Here is a 19,181-nt window from a genome sequence, read left to right as displayed (position 1 = left end):
ATCTAAAGCCGAAACACAAATCTCAGTCTGGCTTGCTTTAGTGCAATAATTCCAGCTGGGAGATTAGTTTCTATAAAAAGTATAGTTATCGGGGTTGTCTTGTAGACAGGTAAAGCTCCCTGTGTTATATTATGAATTATCTTATTGACTAGATTGATATGTTTCTTGATCCTGATGTTAATTGGAATATAACCTGTATTTGGGTGTTGTTTGTATAGCTTATCGAATCATATTTCAGAGCCGAAAAGAGCGATAAAGAGTATACAGATAATAATCGCTTTTCGCAACAGGCTGTAGATAGTTTGTGGGCTGTATAAGCTATTGATCGGATATGGGATACAATACATATAGCTTTCGCGATATACATTTTGATATACTGTAAGAATATTAGATGTTAATCAAAAAAGATATCAAGTCAGTATAAGATTGGTTGTGCTTTGTTGGTGAGCTTTAGAGGGGTTGGTGTAATAATTAGGTCCCAACTTATTCTTATAGCTAGATTTGTAATTTCATATTTCTTCGATATATAAAATAGCTCAAACTTTTCCGGAGCGAAAAAGACCTTATTCTGATCTCCCCATTATAGAATGCGTCGAATGGTTCGGCAGAGCATACGTGTATTCGTGGATAGGTCCTTAGATGTGTGATATATAGCTATATCGTCAGCATATTCAAAGCGCGTTATAAAAACGCTTGAGTACTTTATATCTATTAAATAGCTAAATACTTATTAAATATACTAAATAAAACTACTCACTGATTATAACTTTATTATTATATATCATACTGAAAAGAACAATCTACTTACAGATATACTTATATATTATACTAACAAATTGAATTAATAGAATAATATTAAGAAAAAGAATTGTTTTCAATAGTTTATAAAAGATAATCAAATGAATATAAAGATTATATACAATCTTTATAGCAAGATCCGGATATAGTTGCAAATATTGATATATATATAATTATATTGCTTTTCAATATTATAAATCACATTATTGAAGTAAATAAATCTTATTTGAGTTTAGAAACTTTGTGTATTTAGACTACCAAATCACACAAGTATTTTATACTCAAAAAGGATTCTTACTTTACAATAATCAACTTTATATACCGAATACCAAAAATCTATAAATCTATTTGATTTGTAAAGTTCACGATTTAGTTTTCATTATATACCCTAATATCAAAAAGATTTATACTCTTTTGATTAATTAATATTATTTTTATTTATTTATTTATAGTGATTAACATCTAATATCTGACCTCTCAAGGGGTATTCTAGATGTACTAAGAAGCAGGCCTATAGGCCGCTAGTGTTCTAGCCACTTATAGTAATGTAATGTTAGCTAAATAAAGGCTTGTTGCCTCTAATATTCCCCCATTCAGTATTGCTCATAGCGATCCTATAGCTGTTTCTATCTAAAGGTTTGTAATCCTGTTTCAGAAAGCCTTGTTTTGTATACTATCCAGATATTGGCAGATGATTAGGTTGATTATTGTCAATCAGGAGAGTGCTCAAAGTGTTTATAGTTGTTCGGTACGAGTTTTAGGTTGATTGAGGTGGAGAACTCATCCTTGAGGTATTAGAATAAATTAGAATTTATATAGTTCGCATAATTTGAGTATATCCTAATATAGAATTTGAATTTAGCGAAAAGGTTAATAAAGCTATATTATATTCGTAGGATGCGATTGATATATACTATTGATTTTATTCAGATCGAAGTCGATTTAATATAAATACTAATTACTGTATATCTGATTATTGATTGAATATTGAAAGAAATATAGTGGGCTTTTCTTAATTCTATATATATAAGTATTTATATTATGTTCGTAATTAAATCTAATATAATAGATTGTAAAGTTATTATATCCAGTCCATATTATTATAAGTCTATATAATATCCTATAAGAGAATTTGAGGCTTTCTAGTTCTAAGTATTATATATCGGTTTCCATATATTATATATTTTGGAGATTAGGCCCCTTTTTTCCTTTTATTATTTATTCTTGGAATGTCGATATGTGGTATATAGGATAAAGTGGGAACTACTGATTATAGAAAAGCAGAATAAGCTAGGGTCAAGCGAATTCAACTGTATCCTGATCAGTAAGGCGATTAGCTGGTTTCGTTACTCTCAATCTTAATATGCCTAGAGAATTACTTGATTATAATATTGTAATATTACATATTTAATGATACTTGTAATATACCTATTGAGAGAAGATAATAGCGCTTTCTCGTATTCCTAGATTATTGAGGGACTATCAATATATAACTATATTCGTCCCCTGGTAGGGATGATTAATGATACTCAAAAGGTGTTCTAGTTCTTACTACACGCTGATTGCCTCAATATCAAAAACATATAAACTGTTTGTATATATAGTCATAGCTACTATCGATCTATTGCTTACCACAATAGATTGCAAAGCTATATCCTATACGATAATTATATTCGTTATATTATTCAAACCTATCTGAAAATACAGAATAGTTTTCTTGGGGGATTAAGTTCTATTATTCCTTGAATGCTTTTGTAGTGTTTTCTTTGTTTATATTATTCATTGAATCGATACGGTATTCGGAAAAGAAATGAGGCTGTAAAAGTCTGAAGTGCTTGATGATAAGAATTACTTATCCTATTCTTTGTAGTTTTATATTAGAATCTTTTAGAGTATTTATACCTTATCTTCTCTTTTTAATATATAGCTTTAATTGATTATAAATAGATATTATATATCCATTATCTGAAGCTGAAATGCAAATCTCAATTTGACTTGCTCTAATACAATAATTCCAATTGGAAGATTAGTTTTTATAAGGAGTGCGGTTATTGGGATTATTTTGTAAACAGGTAAAGCTCTCTATATCATATTATAAATCATTTTGCTGACTAGATCAATATATTTCTTAATTCTAATGCTAATCGGAATATAATTTGTATTTGAATATGGTTTATATAGTTTATTGAATTATATTTCAGAGTCAAAAAGAATAATAAAAAGTATACAGATAATAATTACTTTTCATAAGTAGATTATAGATAATCTATAGATTATATAAACTATTAATCAGATATAGAATACAATACGTATAGCTTTCGTAATACACATTTTGATATACTATAAGAATATTAAATACTAATCAAAAAAGATATTAAGCTAATATAAAATCGGTTATACTCTATTAATAAGTTTTAAAGAGATCAGTATAATAATTAGATCCTAACTTATCCTTATAGCCAGGTTTACAATTTCATATTTTCTCGATATATAAAATAATTTAAACTTTTTTGAAATGAAAAAGACCTTATTCTAATCTTCTTATTATAGAATATATTGAATAGTTTAATAGAGTATATATATATTTATAAATAGATCCTTAGATATATAATATATAGCTATATTATTAGTATATCCGAAACACTATGCTTTATTTTGATTGAAAAGCTCAGTAAGATAAAGAGTATATAAAATAGGGGAGAATAGCGATCCCTAGGGGGTATTATATATAATCGGGAAATCCTGTATTGTAATCCCCTCAAGCCTTATATACATATATCTTTTAGTTAGGAATAAATCAACAAATTGTAAGAACACTATAAACTAATCCTGCTTCTTCATATATTATAAAAGCCGTTTTTTAAGAAGTATATTATAAGCACCTTATATATCCATTATTATTAATATAATCATTTTGCTAATTATTAAAACAAGCTTAATATTATAAATAAAGATAGCTGTAAGATTAATACCAACTCTTTTTGATAATACTTTATAATATTAAGGGTTGATAATATTATATCTTATAATTATCCATACAATTTGATTGGCGATATATCTTTCTAATCCTTTTCCAATATACAATATCAATATAATCAGCCTCCACAATCTCGGGAATATTCTATTCTTTTTATTAATCTTGAGCAGTATAACTACTTTAGTGAGTTTCTATTTATTAAGGTAATAATTGAGTCTAAGACAGACCACGAAAATCTTATATATTATACTTTTCGTATTAGGCCAGTATATCTTGAAAAGATGAATGGTTGTCTAATTGATTCCGGGTAATGTGCTCCTGACTTTTATTATATATTTTTCCATTTCCTTTACAATAATTATTCTTTTTTATAATAAGATTATTTAACAGCTCTGTTTTTATAAAGGATTGTATTATAGATTGTTTGATACTTTAAAGCGATTGAATATTATTATAAAAAGTACTTTGGCTTTTTCTTTAATATCAATAATCTTCTGATTTTTGATTATTAAAGGAGAAATCTTGAGGCCTACTTTTGGAATTAGTTTATATCAATTTATAACTTTATATAATTCCTAATTATCCTATATATTATCCAAATGTTTAATTTAATAGGCTTATTTCGATATTCATATAACTCTTTGTAGATCTTATTGGGCTGTTATTATTCTATTAGCAATTCCAGTTTTCCTAATTTATGTATATATTCGATATACCTCTTTATACTTGTTGATTTATTATAGGGATAATCGATAGGGTTTATAGTCTTTTTACTTTATAATTATTATAAAGACACTTAGTATACTTATAAATTTAATAATTAATCTATTAATATTATAGATAAATTGAAGATCCGGGTTTTGAAGATTTACTAAACAATTAGCCATTAATAATCTGTTAACAGAATAATCTGAATTGTATATTTGAATATACACTTACTTATATTTAGAAATTCCTTTATCCGAAATGATAATGATTTGAATAGTATGATTGAAGCTGCTATACAGATTGTTATTGATTATTGTTTGTAATAGTAATTAAATTGGAAAAGGTTAGATCTAGAATGTGTCCTTTTGTATATATAGAAGCCACCAGGAGTTCCGATATATTTTATTCCTTATTTGGCAATCCATTGTACAAGTGTATCCACCTTGATTGGCAATTGCTACTCCGGGTTCTTATAGATTATACTTAATATTAAAGTTATCTTCAATGATGTATCAATTCTTGAAGCGATTTCTAGTCTGAATATATATTCTATTATCAGCAAATCAAGTAGAATACAATAAATATTAAGAATCAAATATTCATTAATATTATTCAAAGTAGATTCCTACTTTCGGTTTATCTTATTTATCTGATCTTAAGTTGCCTCCTTTTTGTATATAAATGATTATTTGTGGTTTATATTTAGAGCCATTAACCGCTTTTTAGGTATTAATCGGCTGATATCGGTTATATATAATATGATTTTGAATTGCTAAGTTATTATATAATTGGGATTTTTGAATATAGATATATCCATATCAGCCTCTCTAATAATCTATAAAAAGATAATATGATTGAAATGTTCGCATCCCATATTTACCCATACAATTATAAGCCCCCTTTCCCCTATTGAGTTGGTATTGATTATATGACTTATACAAAGATAGTAATAGCTTTATTAGCATTTAATTTACTTCTTTTGCTTATTTCAAAATCAAAAGATGAAAAGGCTTTTTAGCTATAACTACTACATTATAGTTTACCCCTTTATTAATATAAATATAAAGGATTATAGCCTAGAATATAAATCGGATTATTAAAAAAGCCCTTCCCTAATCGAGCCTATTTAGATGATTAGTTTATTAATTACTATTCGTTCTTGTAAACAGTAATATAGACTCCCGATACAAGGAGTCTGGGAATAATCACTTAAAACTATTTGATTAGTATTAGAATAGATACCTTTCCTTATATACTTCCTGAGTTTTCTCTTTAGCCAATAGTCCCTGACTTTTCTCACTTGTTAATAGGTAAGTCTTGATGAGTTTTCTATTGACCTGATTAATAATACTGCAGGGCATTTGCTATAATACAAATCAGAAAGATTCTAGGTATCCCATATATTGAGCATTGTTTTGGCATTGTTTATAAATCTTTCTATTAATGTGTTTAGTAGTCAGTTCGCTGTATTTAAAGCAATGAGCCAGGTGATAACATATATATGGTTATAGTATAACTAGCATTTGTTAAAGTACTATTGTAATTGAGAGTGTTGCGATTTATTAAAAGGCTTCGAGTATTTACTAATATTAAATAGCCGGAATGGTTTTATTATCTTCTTGAAACTAATATCCAGTTGGGCCCTCTCTATAAAAGGATTCACCCTATACTTAGAGATTCTATATTGTATTGATTCCTTTCCTGCCTATACCTTAATCTTTTTCGAATGATTATATCTAGAAGTATTATAAATATGTTTAGTATATTATAAGGAACCTGAGATACAATATATGTGTATCAGATCTTTATGGCTTGAGCATTATCTGTATTAAATATAGTGATTAACTATATATGATTTTTGTTTTGTAAAAGGTTCTTGTATTCCTTTAGTATTTTATATTTCAGGATTTACTCTTATCCTATTACAATAAAGCAAAAGGGATTAGTTTGAGCCTTAATCCAGAAACTGTTTCTATAATCTTCAATCACAATTTGAAAAGATTATTAGCAATTATTTGTTGCCTACTTCCCATCTTTATAAGGAATTGTGCAACTGTTCGCTTTTATTGTTTGTATTTCCTATAATCGTCCTCCATTGTTTTGGGTATACTTACTTTAATACTTTTCAATATCTGAGGCAATTTCTTCAGTCTTAAATATATTAGTATAGGATTTAGCAATTCCCTCTAGAATTACTTTTATAATTGATATAAAGATTCTCTATATAGACCCGGCTTATCTTATAGTCTTGATTATAACTATCGATATATATAGACCTCAACACATCGATATAGCTTAGTTCCATTTTGCTCAGAGTTTTATATATATATCAATTACACTTGTAATCTTTAAGATTATTTATTGCTTTTCCATTTTCCTTATAGAATTAATCAGTTATTACTTTGTAAATAAATTGTATATTGTTATCTTCACTCGCTTTAATTATCGATATAGTTGTCGTTATCGTTGTTAGAGCAATTAGATCGCGATCCGATACGCTCGACAGTATGATAGATTGCTTACAACCGCACATTAACGGTATTATGATATTGTAAGATTCCTTCAATATGATTTGTTATAATATAGCTAGTATCCGACTTTTGTTTCGTATGATTTGTGATATGATTTGTTTCAATAATTATATAATAATATAATACAATATATATATTATAGAATTATTTGAAATCCAAATACTTGAGAATAAATAATATTATAGCAAATTTGTATTTAATAATGTACCAGCGATTAATTAATATTATTAAAAGAATATAAATAATATAATTAATCAATATATACAGAATTGCTATAAATACAAACACAGCTCTATATCAAAAGATCATATTCCTGATCTTCTCCATTTACTCCCAATCTCTATACGAGTAATAGTAATATATCATTATGGACTATTACAGTTGTTATAAGAATACATACAATTATAATAATGTATTTGTTATTATAATTAACTGATTACCTAAACAGAAGCTATTTTTCGATATCCTATCAATAAATCAATCAATTCAAGATATCAGGCCGCTTATACCTATATTATGTAGATAATACTAACTACTAACGTGTTTTAAATCAGCATGTGGCCCATATCAGCATGTGGCCCACTTTCACCTCAATTCAACACCTTTCTCTTCAACACGCGTTTTATCAACAATCCACGATGAATTCGAAGAATCAAGAAGCTTGTATACTCCTTGCCATCGAAGCTATTCAAAAAGACAAAAACTAAGCATTCGAAAGATCGCTAATGTACAATGTCCCGCGGACAACACTACGGCATAGAATTGACGGTTATTCCCCTCGTACTGAATATAGACATAAATCTTACAATCTTCAGACCTAGAGAGAATATCATTTATGAATATATTAATTGATATGACGAGAGAGGATTTCCAACCTAAATTAAGAAATGTTGGAAGAATATGGCGAATCAATATTGCTATCGAGGGTGAAAGTGTGTTGTTGAAGCTCTGGGAGCGCATCGATTCGTAGAAGCGTCCGAATCGAATTAAAGACGCGTTTTAGTCGTGTTTATGACTTTCAAAGGGCTCTCTGCGAAGATCCTGAAGCTCGTGAGAAGTGGTTCGATTATTTCGAATATGCGAGCGAAATATGGTATTCCTCGATTGCGATTTCTACACCTTCGACGAAACGGCCTTTATGATGGGTATAATATGCCCCGGAATGTAGTAACTAGTGCTGACGAAAATGGCAGAAGCAAGCAATACAACCAGGCAATAGAGAATGGGCTACAGCGATCATATGTGGTAAGGGGGAGGGTGAAACTATACCCCCATTTCTAGTGGTTCAGGGACAGGTCCATCTTTTCCAATTGGTATACCGAAACCGGTTTTCCTGCGGATTGGGCTATTAAAAACCTACATCTAATGGATGGACAAACAATGAGACAGGTTTAGAATGGTTGAAACACTTCGATAAGCATACTAAGAATCGAAGAAAGGGCAAATATCGAATGTTGGTGCTAGATGGGCATGAAAGCCACGTATCAGATCCTTTTCAGGCATATTGTAAAGAGAAGGATATGGTATGTTAGGATTACCACCGCATTCAAGTCATTTAACTCAACCACTTGATGTGGGTTGTTTTGGCAATCTGAAAACGTTCATATGGTGGTCAAATTAATGGATTATCAAGGCACATATCAATCATATTTCGAATGTTGAATTCTTTATAGCTTTTAAAAGCTGCATACGAAGAATCAATCACAATTCAGAATGTGAAATCAGGGTTTCGAGGAGCAGGTTTAATACCCTTTAATCCTGAGCTGTGCTTTCGAAACTAGATATTCGAATTCGTACACCTATCCCCCCCCTTTTTCGATCTAAACCAATGGATCTCTCAAACCCCTCACAATCCAACTGAAGCTCTTTCTCAATCAACACTAGTTAAATCTCGAATAACTCGTCATCAATCAAGCTCCCCTACACCTATATTCGAAACTGTATTAGCTCTAGCTAAGGGTACAGAGAGATTAGCTCATGAAAATACACTTTTGAATGCTGAGATTCGTACACTTCGAAAGGCAAATGAGGCATTAAGCAAGCGTCGACGCGCGAAAAAAACCCAATTACGCCAAGGAGGAGTACTTACTGGACAAGAGGCTCTTGATATATTATCTCAGCAAGAGTTGATATTCAGATTCAACGCGACGAGCGTCAAAATAAGGGAAATCCTAATGGGGAAGCATTTTCTAATAGGGTGCTGTAGTAAGTGGTGGAAAACCAGGTCACAATTCAAGAACTTGTCCAAAACAATGTAATAGATCCTAGATTATTAGATTCTTATAGTTTTAAAATCAATTGATTCAATAAATGGTTGAATAATATAGGTTTGAAGGTGTGAATTGAGGTGAAAGTGGGCCACCATGCTTTGATATGGGCCACATGCTGCTAAAACCACGTTATCATATCCCAAGACTATAATCTCTAATTATGATCCTCATTCTATTTAAATTCTGATAAGAATATCAATAATATTTTAGGAATACAAATCAAATTATTTATTGTTTATTATCTGCAAATTGATAGTTAAATTGAGATTTATAATCAATATCTTTAATAACGCTATTGTGTCACGGTGTGAGCTCACGTGATATGCTGGTCCTATTGGAGAGAACCGAAGGAGTGCTTGCACTGGAGTAACAAGTGAGCTAGGGCCCGATCAGATTAGCTTGCTGTAAGAATTCCGTATATCTGTAAACTTATAAGATTCTGTATTGTAGTTCTTTAAACTATATCTTAATTCTCAATCTGAAACCTATTATTCAATCAAGTATAGCCTTACTAGATTAGGGTAAAGTTATTAGAACCCTATCCAATCCGTTTACCCTATAATACTATATAGCTCTTACCCATTAAAATATCGCTTTTGTAATAATTAATTTCACATCCACCTAATCAACCTAAGAACTCCTCGGAATTTGGTATTTCTATATTAGAGGACCTCTAGATTTGATATCAATATCTTTAGTTAACATCTACATATTATATCAAACTAAAGAAGACCAATAGATTACTCGAACACGAAATTTCCAAATCCCTAGTCTGCAAATATATTCAAGCCGCTCTATATAAATAGATTGCTATTCAAAACATTCGTCTATTCAATCACCTTACCGAATCCATACCTACTATACCTACTTGTTTGAAAACCGTATTCCCCGAAACTCCCATTAACTCTATCCCCAAATTCATTATACTATTCCGACCACTCGATTGAATAAGCATATCCCCAATCCGAAAGAGTTTGATAATACCCGCTCCAACCTACACAGATTTGTTTAATAGATATATGGAAAATTGAATGTGAATATAATAGATTCCCAACGATTTTTTATCTGCTTGACTTATACTACTAGAAGATTTATTAAAAAGGTATACAAGCTTATACTATTTAAAATCTTCTATAGAATTTCTCAGTTCACTGATTATACTGTACTCTTCGAATATTTCGAAAATGCCTTTGGGAATTTTAATCGAATACAAAACATATAGAATAAACTATATATATTAAAGTAAAAACATCTCGATTTTAATACCTTCTTTGTAGAATTCTAGAGACTCATTTTAGAAAAAGAGATATCTAATAATACTTTAACCCCGCTTTTATTTCAAGGAATCTCTTGCAACTATAAGATATACTGTTATATAACCCTACTTCAACCTATGAATTTTATTAATATACTAATTATTTATAACAATTCAATAACCAATTCTATTAATATTAACAACAAGTCCATTATAGTTATCCTATTATTTCCAAAACTTTATTCTGAAGAATAATCGCTATTCCGCCTTTATAACTTATTAGCCCAAAGTTTACTCCTGAAAACCCAATGGATCTGAGCTTAGGAAAAAAGGAATATATTGCTAAAAATCTGAATTCACAGTGGGAATACAGCGAATACTATTGCTACAGCTCTGTCAGCTACCTGATACAAGACTGCCCACACCCAATACCCATTCTGTTCAATTTCGAATTACTACTACTACAATCAGCCCTACAAGAACCAGCCCTATACCGAACAGTTCTTCGAGGGGCTGAGTCCCTATCTATTCCCTACCTCATTTTCCTCTCTACTCGCCGACTAACTCAATTAATTGTGGGAAACGGGATATGTTTGATCTAAATTACAATTAGAATAATCCTTTATGTACCCTCCATTTATCTGCTACTACTATTTATAACCTTTCTTTAAAAAATAAACTAAATAATCATATAAATCTAACAATTCTATTTGTTATTCTGCTTTTAGAAAAAGATACCCTTCTGATATATACTATGGTTGATAGTGGATATAAAGGAATTGCCTTACAAATCGAAGTTAGATGTTTTCCCAGAAAATATCAGTATATTAATTGTCTACAGTATTCAAAATCATAGGATTCGATGGAAACACTTTGCCCGACAATCGAGTTACCTTCTATATTTGAGTAGGACTTAGAATTAATAATCATATCGAGAAAAAGATTGTTTTGTATATAACCGAGCTAGCTTACTATCCTATTATACTGAAATAGCTTGGCTTAAAAAACACAATCTTTATATCAACTTTGCGACAAACTTGTTTTAATTTGATAACTCGTTTTACTATGAATTTTGTAACATTCCATTCCACCCGTTCTGTATAAAAGCTCTACTAGATATTCCTCCAAAGCCTGATCTGTACACCTACCTACCCGTTCCGAAGGGTTAAAGAATAAGGATATAATCACAATCTCCCTAAAAGCCTATTCGACTTATGCTCACTGGAAATATAAAATATTCCAGATATCGATTAAATAAATCAATAATATTCTAAATAAGAAGAAGAAGGTATTCGATCCCAAAGATCTATTATCCGAATTCCGAAATTGGAAAGATGTTTCTTTTCAAAAAATGCAGAGAAACTATCTTCTTATTAATTGTATAATTATGAGATCTATTTTAAAGAAAAAGCTATTCCTTTTTTCAACACCTTGTATTTCATATTCCACCTTGAATTAGAAACTCTAAAAGAATAGCTGGAAAAGAATCTTAGAAAAGAATTCATTCGATTAAGCTTCTCCTCTATACTTTTCCTGTTTTGTTTATTAAGAAAGCTAATAAAGACCTCCGATTTTATATAGATTACTATACTTTGAATAACTTATTGGTTAAGGATTGATATTCCTTACCATTAATAAAAGAATCTTTAAATAATCTAAAAGAAATAAAATATTTCAATAAAATCGATATTATTTTATCTTCAATAATATAAAAGTAAAAGAAAAGCAGAAATATCTAATTACATTTCGTATCCGATTTGGATTATTCGAATCCTTAATCATACTATTCGGGCTAATAGAGGCCCCTGTAATCTTTCAGAGGTTTATCAATAATTCCCTATAAGAATACCTGAATATATTTTGTATTATTATCTGAATAATATTCTGATATATAGTTGAATTCGAAAGGAATATATCCGTTATATCCAAAAGGTCCTGCAAATATTGAAAGAAGTCAGCTTATTTGCTAAATTCGAAAAGTATGAATTCCTGAAATCCGAAATCAAGTTTCTAGATCTTATTGTAGAAAGTAATGGTATTCGAATAAATCTAGAGAAAATCTGAATAATCATGAATTAAAAATTATCTACTAGTATAATCGATATTCAAGTATTCATTAGGTTTTCGAACTTTTATTAATAGTTTATTAGAGATTTTTCGAAAATTATTAATCTGATGATAATCTAATCAAAAAGAATATTCTGTTTCTATAAAGCCCTATTTATCAAAAAGCATTCGATTAATTGAAGCAAGTGTTTTATTAAAATATCTATCCTAACTTTCTTTAATTGAGAAAAGAAAATAATTATAGAAACTAATGCTTTTGATTATATATTTATCGGAATACTTTCCCAATATAATAATAATGGAATATTTAGATCTATTGTATTTTTTCTAAAAAATACTCGATAGCTAAATACAATTATAAGATTTATAATAAAGAACTACTAGCTATTATCTATTATTTCAAAGAATAGTATTCCGAGTTGAAAGGTGCTATATCACCAATTCAAGTGATTACTGATTATAGAAATCTGGAATACTTTATTACAATAAAGCTATTAAATTGCTATCAAGCTTGCTAATTCGAATTTCTATTTCGATTTAATTTCCGAATCACTTATCGTTCCGGAAAGCTAGGTGTCAAATCCGATGTGCTAATTAGAAGATTAGAAGATTTCCCTAAGGAAAGGGATAAATACTTTTTATACCAAAGCCATATTATTCTGAAACAAAAGAACCTAGATCCCGACCTATTTCCTATTACTATTATCCTAATCGAATTCAAAATTACCAAGAGAGTACACTTCACTATAACTACCCATAACTAGAGAAACCCCAATCTTATTAATACTATCAATTACTTGGATTCCAATAATACTATAACTTTACTAGAAAATAGCAAAGTTATAGAGCTTATAATCCATATGCCATATTTATACCCAACCCTGTAATACAACTAGAAAACCCAGAAAACCCTTTAAACCTTCCTGCTAATCTGCTTACCCTATTTCATAAAGGCTATCAAGCTAACCCTATACCCGAATCTATCCTGAAATCCTTATAAGAAGATCCTTGAAATACCTGAAAATCACTCTTATTGAGTATATCGAAAATAATAATCTGTTATATTATCAAAGGAAACTATATATTCTCAATTACAATCCCCTGAAAACCTACCTGCTCTACTTATACCACAAATCGCCTGCCGCTGGTTACCCGCATTGTACTCGAATCTTTGAATTACTATCCCAAAACTACTACTAGCCTAAATACTACAATTATATTATATAGTAAATCTATAACTATTATAATTACTATTATACTATCCCGAATTGTAAAGACTAAAAGAAAGTTCTCTGCCTACTCCCGATTTTGTAAAGAGTTTGACAAGATATCTTAATAGATTTCATTATGTATTTATCCGAAAATACCGGTTTCGATATTATTATAGTAATAATCAATCAATTAACAAAAATGAAATATTTCTTATCTTACTATAATACCTGTAACTTCGAAAAGATTATCCACCTATTCCAAAAGAATATCTGAAAGCTCTACAGTTTATCCCTGACTATTATATCTGATCGTAAAGCTCAATTTGTTTCTGAATTCTGGAAATATATCTATAAGTGTTTGGGTATAGCTATCAAGCTTTTAATTACTTATTATTCTGAAATTAATGATAAACCAAAAGGGCTAATACAATACTGGAACAATATCTCCGGTTTATATATAGTCTATCTACAAAACAACTGAGTAGAATAACTCCCACTCACCGAATTCTCTATTAACAATACCTGATCCGAAAATACCGAATAACCTCATTCTTTTCGAACTATAGATTCTATTCCTATCTAAGCTTTAAGCCTATACTGTTTCAGAGTAATTATTTTATTATATGAAATGTTAAAGAATTTATCGCTAAAATGAAAACCATCTCCTTATACCTATAAATCGAATAACTATCAGTTAAGCCTGATATTCAAAGAATACCAATATCTATCGTTTCCCTATTCATAAATATCTACCCAATAATCTAATCTGACTGAATACCAGAAATATCAAGATCCTGTATTTACAGAAAAAGTTTGATTAAAAGAATCTCAGGCTCTTCAAAATCCTAAACCTAATAGGCTTTTATATTTATAAACTAAAGCTTTCGGTTTGATAAAAAATTCATTCTGTTTTTCATATTAACCTATTATATTCTATATATAATAATTCTATTTCTGGACAGTATAATCTACTATTACCCCTTGTAAAAGTAAACAACCTCGAGTATTTTGAGATTGCCGAAATTCTAAACTCCCATTAGAAAAGAAAAGATTATAAAGAACCTTGCCTGAAATATATTATTCATTAAATCGACTATAATATACTAATTGAAGAATCTATAAACTATCTAAAAGATATACAAAAAACTGATTTATAATTTTTATTGTAAATACCCTAACAAATCCAGTTCTATTTAACCAGACCCTATCTACCTATAGATTATAAACCATAATATATTGTTTTTGATAGAGCTCGACTTTTAGAAAAGAAGTAATATTACAATATAAGTTTATATAATATGCTAATCCTATTAAAGAGAATCAAAAGAAGTGCTTATATTAAAGTGTAAGCAAACTAGAGTCTGATTAGACTAGCTTACTATAAGAATTCCGTATATCTTCAAACTCAGAAGATCCTATATTATAGCTCTTTGAACTATATCTTAATCCTCAATCTGAACCTATTACCCAAATCAATATAGCCTTACCAGATTAGGGCAAAGTTATTAGAACCCTATCCAGCCCGCCTGCTCCGTGATACTTATGATTCTTTATAAGTTTATTATCAAAATGATTGGTTTGAATTCTATCAATAATAAAACTATGCTCAACTTATATTTCCTTATAAATCACTAGATAATCAATCCTATACAAAATCTATATAGCTATTTACTCTGCAATTCCTGGGATTAAAACCCGACTCCATTACGCCTGTAACAATTTGAATATAATCGATGCTAAAGAGTATACCAAATATAATAAACTAGTATTTGATCGAGTAAAAAAAAATATCTTATATATACAAAAAAAGAGTATTTCAATCAATCAACTTATATTACTGTTCAAATCGATTTCGATATAGAAGATTATATATAGCTTAGTATAAAGAACTTTTCGATATAACAATTATCCAAAAAACTGAATTACTCTATTCAAGGTAAATTCAAGATTATTAATTAGATTAGAGATTCCTTTTAATTAGATTTACTACCCACTATAAAAATCCACCTTATATTTTCATTTAGTAAACTCCATAAAGTAATAGACAATCCATTTTCCAAACAAATCCTCAAACCATTACCCCCAATAAATATTACTAATAATATTAAATAAAAAGTGGAGTATATTCTAATTATAAAGAAAGTATGCTGACAGTTTAAGTATAGAGTATTATGATTAAATACTAATAACAATCTCATCTAATATTCCATCTTTGACTTAAAAATTGTCCTGCACTACCTTTGTGACTTCTATCTACAAAATCTCATTTTGCCAGAACCCCTTGTGTATTTATCAGAATAAATTTATCTCTATAAAAATAAAAGGATAATTATCATTTTATAAATAATAATTAATATATAATGAAAAAGATAAAAAGAACTTCTTTAATTCATTATTATAACAAAGAAAATCCTAATTATACAAAAGGCTAAAAGCATCGGATAAAGATGAAATATTAATAAAGACAGTCTTTTCCCTTGCCTGACAAACTTAACCCAAGCCAGAAAGAAGCCCCTACGGGTATTACAATTACAATTAGACAAGATACAATAGCAAAAACTGTATAGTTTTAAAATCGAAATATTAGTTGAGTTTTTAGTCCCAATAGTAAATAATAAGTATATACAGAATAATTATAAGTCGAAAAATAAACAATCCTTAATTACAATATATGCAATAATAAAACCGAGCTAAGCATTTAGTCATATCTAATTCTTATAAATTACTAAAACTTTACTTCTATTTGAGTTATAATAAGCTAGTACTACTGTTCTAATTTGTTTTCCCGCATTACAATCTTTGCTATACACACTTCGCACTTCTCGAGCAAGGGTAAGAAGAAAAGTATTTCTTTTAAACATAACTCTTTAGCTCCTTTTGCATATTAACTATTCAAAAGTTAACTTTACTAAAAGCTAGCAAAAATTGTAATTTATTTTTATTATATTACTATACTCAATAATAGCTAATCAATATTAAAAAACATCTTGCGTGTATTCCTGTTAGACAAGCACTTATATTTATATTTGTTAGTTAGATAAAGCAGATAGCAGATTAACTAAATAATATTCAGGAAATCGATAGTAGATATTATCTCCCTTATTGGAAATATAATTATATATATAGTCAACACAAATCCAATTATTCTTCTAATATATTGTTCTTATTATGATATTATTTTTTTAATGATCTTTATTTAAAGATTCCTATTTATTAATATCAATAAAGCTAATATTTTTATAATAGAATATATCGAATTTGTAATCAGATTGACTTTAACATAAGACTTTTAGGATATCTTCCTCAACTATCTCATTATCATTTTCGAGATTACGAAAATAATATACCACTACAATTAACTTATTAGCAAACTTCTTTTCGTAATTATCAATACAATCAATTAAGGGATTATATTCTTCCTCCGAATTCTGTTCAGAAAATAATGGAACGGATACATTCAATAAGCATATCGAAGATCAACCCCACCCTCAAGTACATTGCCTTTAGTATCTGTAATTGTATTTATTAGATAAGCCAACCGCAACTAGAAATATTAAAAAAAAGCCTTATTTATATACATTTTCGTTATCCAATCTATTTTTCTTATTATCCTCCTCCTCACTAACAGAATTACTACTACTTTTGCTACAACTTGACTCCTCCTTTCCTTAACAGAACACTTGTTTTATATAACAAAAGAAACAAATACTCTCTTCACTACAAACTATAAAGAAATATATCAATAAAGTAAATGTAAAAGAAAAATAAACAATTTATTATTACACATATGTCCTCCCACTATTTCAACTGTACTAATAACAATTTGCTCTTGCTACTACATTTTCTTGATAGTATAAAAGGTATATTGATTATTGATTAAAAAATACGAAAAGGTAAATGATTAGAAAGATTTGAAAAACAAAAGAGAAATTCAGACGATTATATACTTTAAAGGCTTTATACTATTACTAGATTACAGAACAGTTTCCCTCCGTTTCCTATACACCTTCCCGTTACAAAAAAAGCAAAATTTATATACATATCTGTTTACCATGCCATATTATAATATAAATAACAATATCTTATTGGAATCATTAATACATCTATAGATTAGATAATTGTAAAGCTTAAGAGCAAGCTTTTTCGAAAGGGGGAGTAATATTACAGATTGTATCCAATTGTAACTATAATTACTTATATATATATTTGTATATATGTACAATTATATATATATAGTTAATATATAGGAGCACTCTATAAGCGCTTTGCTTCCGATTTTGTAGTTATAGATTCTAAGGATAAATTGTACCCTGCTCTTGCAGTTCTTCTAAGGCAAAGTGTCACAAGAACTGGAAGTTCTACCTTACTCTCACATATATAGCAGGACAGGACAGGACAGAAAGGGCTTAGTGTCACCCCGTGACAGCAATAGTGTTTCATATAATACACAAACTTATCAATTGGATCCAGCATTAATTGATCTTTAGATTGTATATAATTTGATTCTATTTTATAGCGTTGTTGTTATTTTATATTAATATAATGTGGGTAATTGAGGTAAAAGTGGTGCACATGCTGATATGGTGCACATGCTGATAAACCACGTTATAAAAAATTTCAAGAAAAAGCTTTTATAATCTAAAATATTATTAAATTAATTTTTAAAAAAGAAAATCTAAATAAAAATCATTTTAATATCAATAAATCCTGAAAATTCAAATATTTAAATTTTTTATTAAATCAAAAATCAATTGATATAACTTTTTTTAGTATTAAAATGAAATATATATAATTAAAGATTATAAAAATCGAATTTTTAATAATAATCAATAAAAGCTTATATTATAATTAATATTATATCAAATTAAATTCTTAATATTTAATTTTAAATCTTTAATTAAATATTATAAAAGAGTTGCAGGTAATAGGGTTATAGAATAGTCTTTCATAAATATTATAGATAAGTTACTTGTCAAGGTACGGGTAAAGACTTATATTGTACCATAAGGGTAGAAGAGCTATGGAAGAGTGAAGCCCTACTTATAGGAAGTAGGGCGCGCTAGTATGCTGTGCCTGAGGCACGAAGGCAACTACAGATCATGTAGTTGGCGCCGTGACATTACTAAAACGTAATGCCTCTAATGGAGGAGAGAAAAGAGAGGCTCTATATAGTGCTTTACGAAATGTATAAGAAGATGAATGGGAATTGACTGCTTTTTCTAAACTATATAAAGAGGTTACATAATCCGTACTAAGTTTCGCTTACAATATAATATTAATAAATTATAAATTTTAATATATTTAACGTGTTTTATCAGTGAGTGGTTCATATCAGTGAATGGGTCATTTCGAAAATCACCTAAA

Source organism: Botrytis sinoallii (genome assembly GCF_014898435.1).
Source record: "Botrytis sinoallii strain Bc 23 chromosome Unknown BSIN_006, whole genome shotgun sequence".
Taxonomy (NCBI): Eukaryota; Fungi; Ascomycota; class Leotiomycetes; order Helotiales; family Sclerotiniaceae; genus Botrytis; species Botrytis sinoallii.
This window is presented reverse-complemented; position numbering follows the sequence as displayed.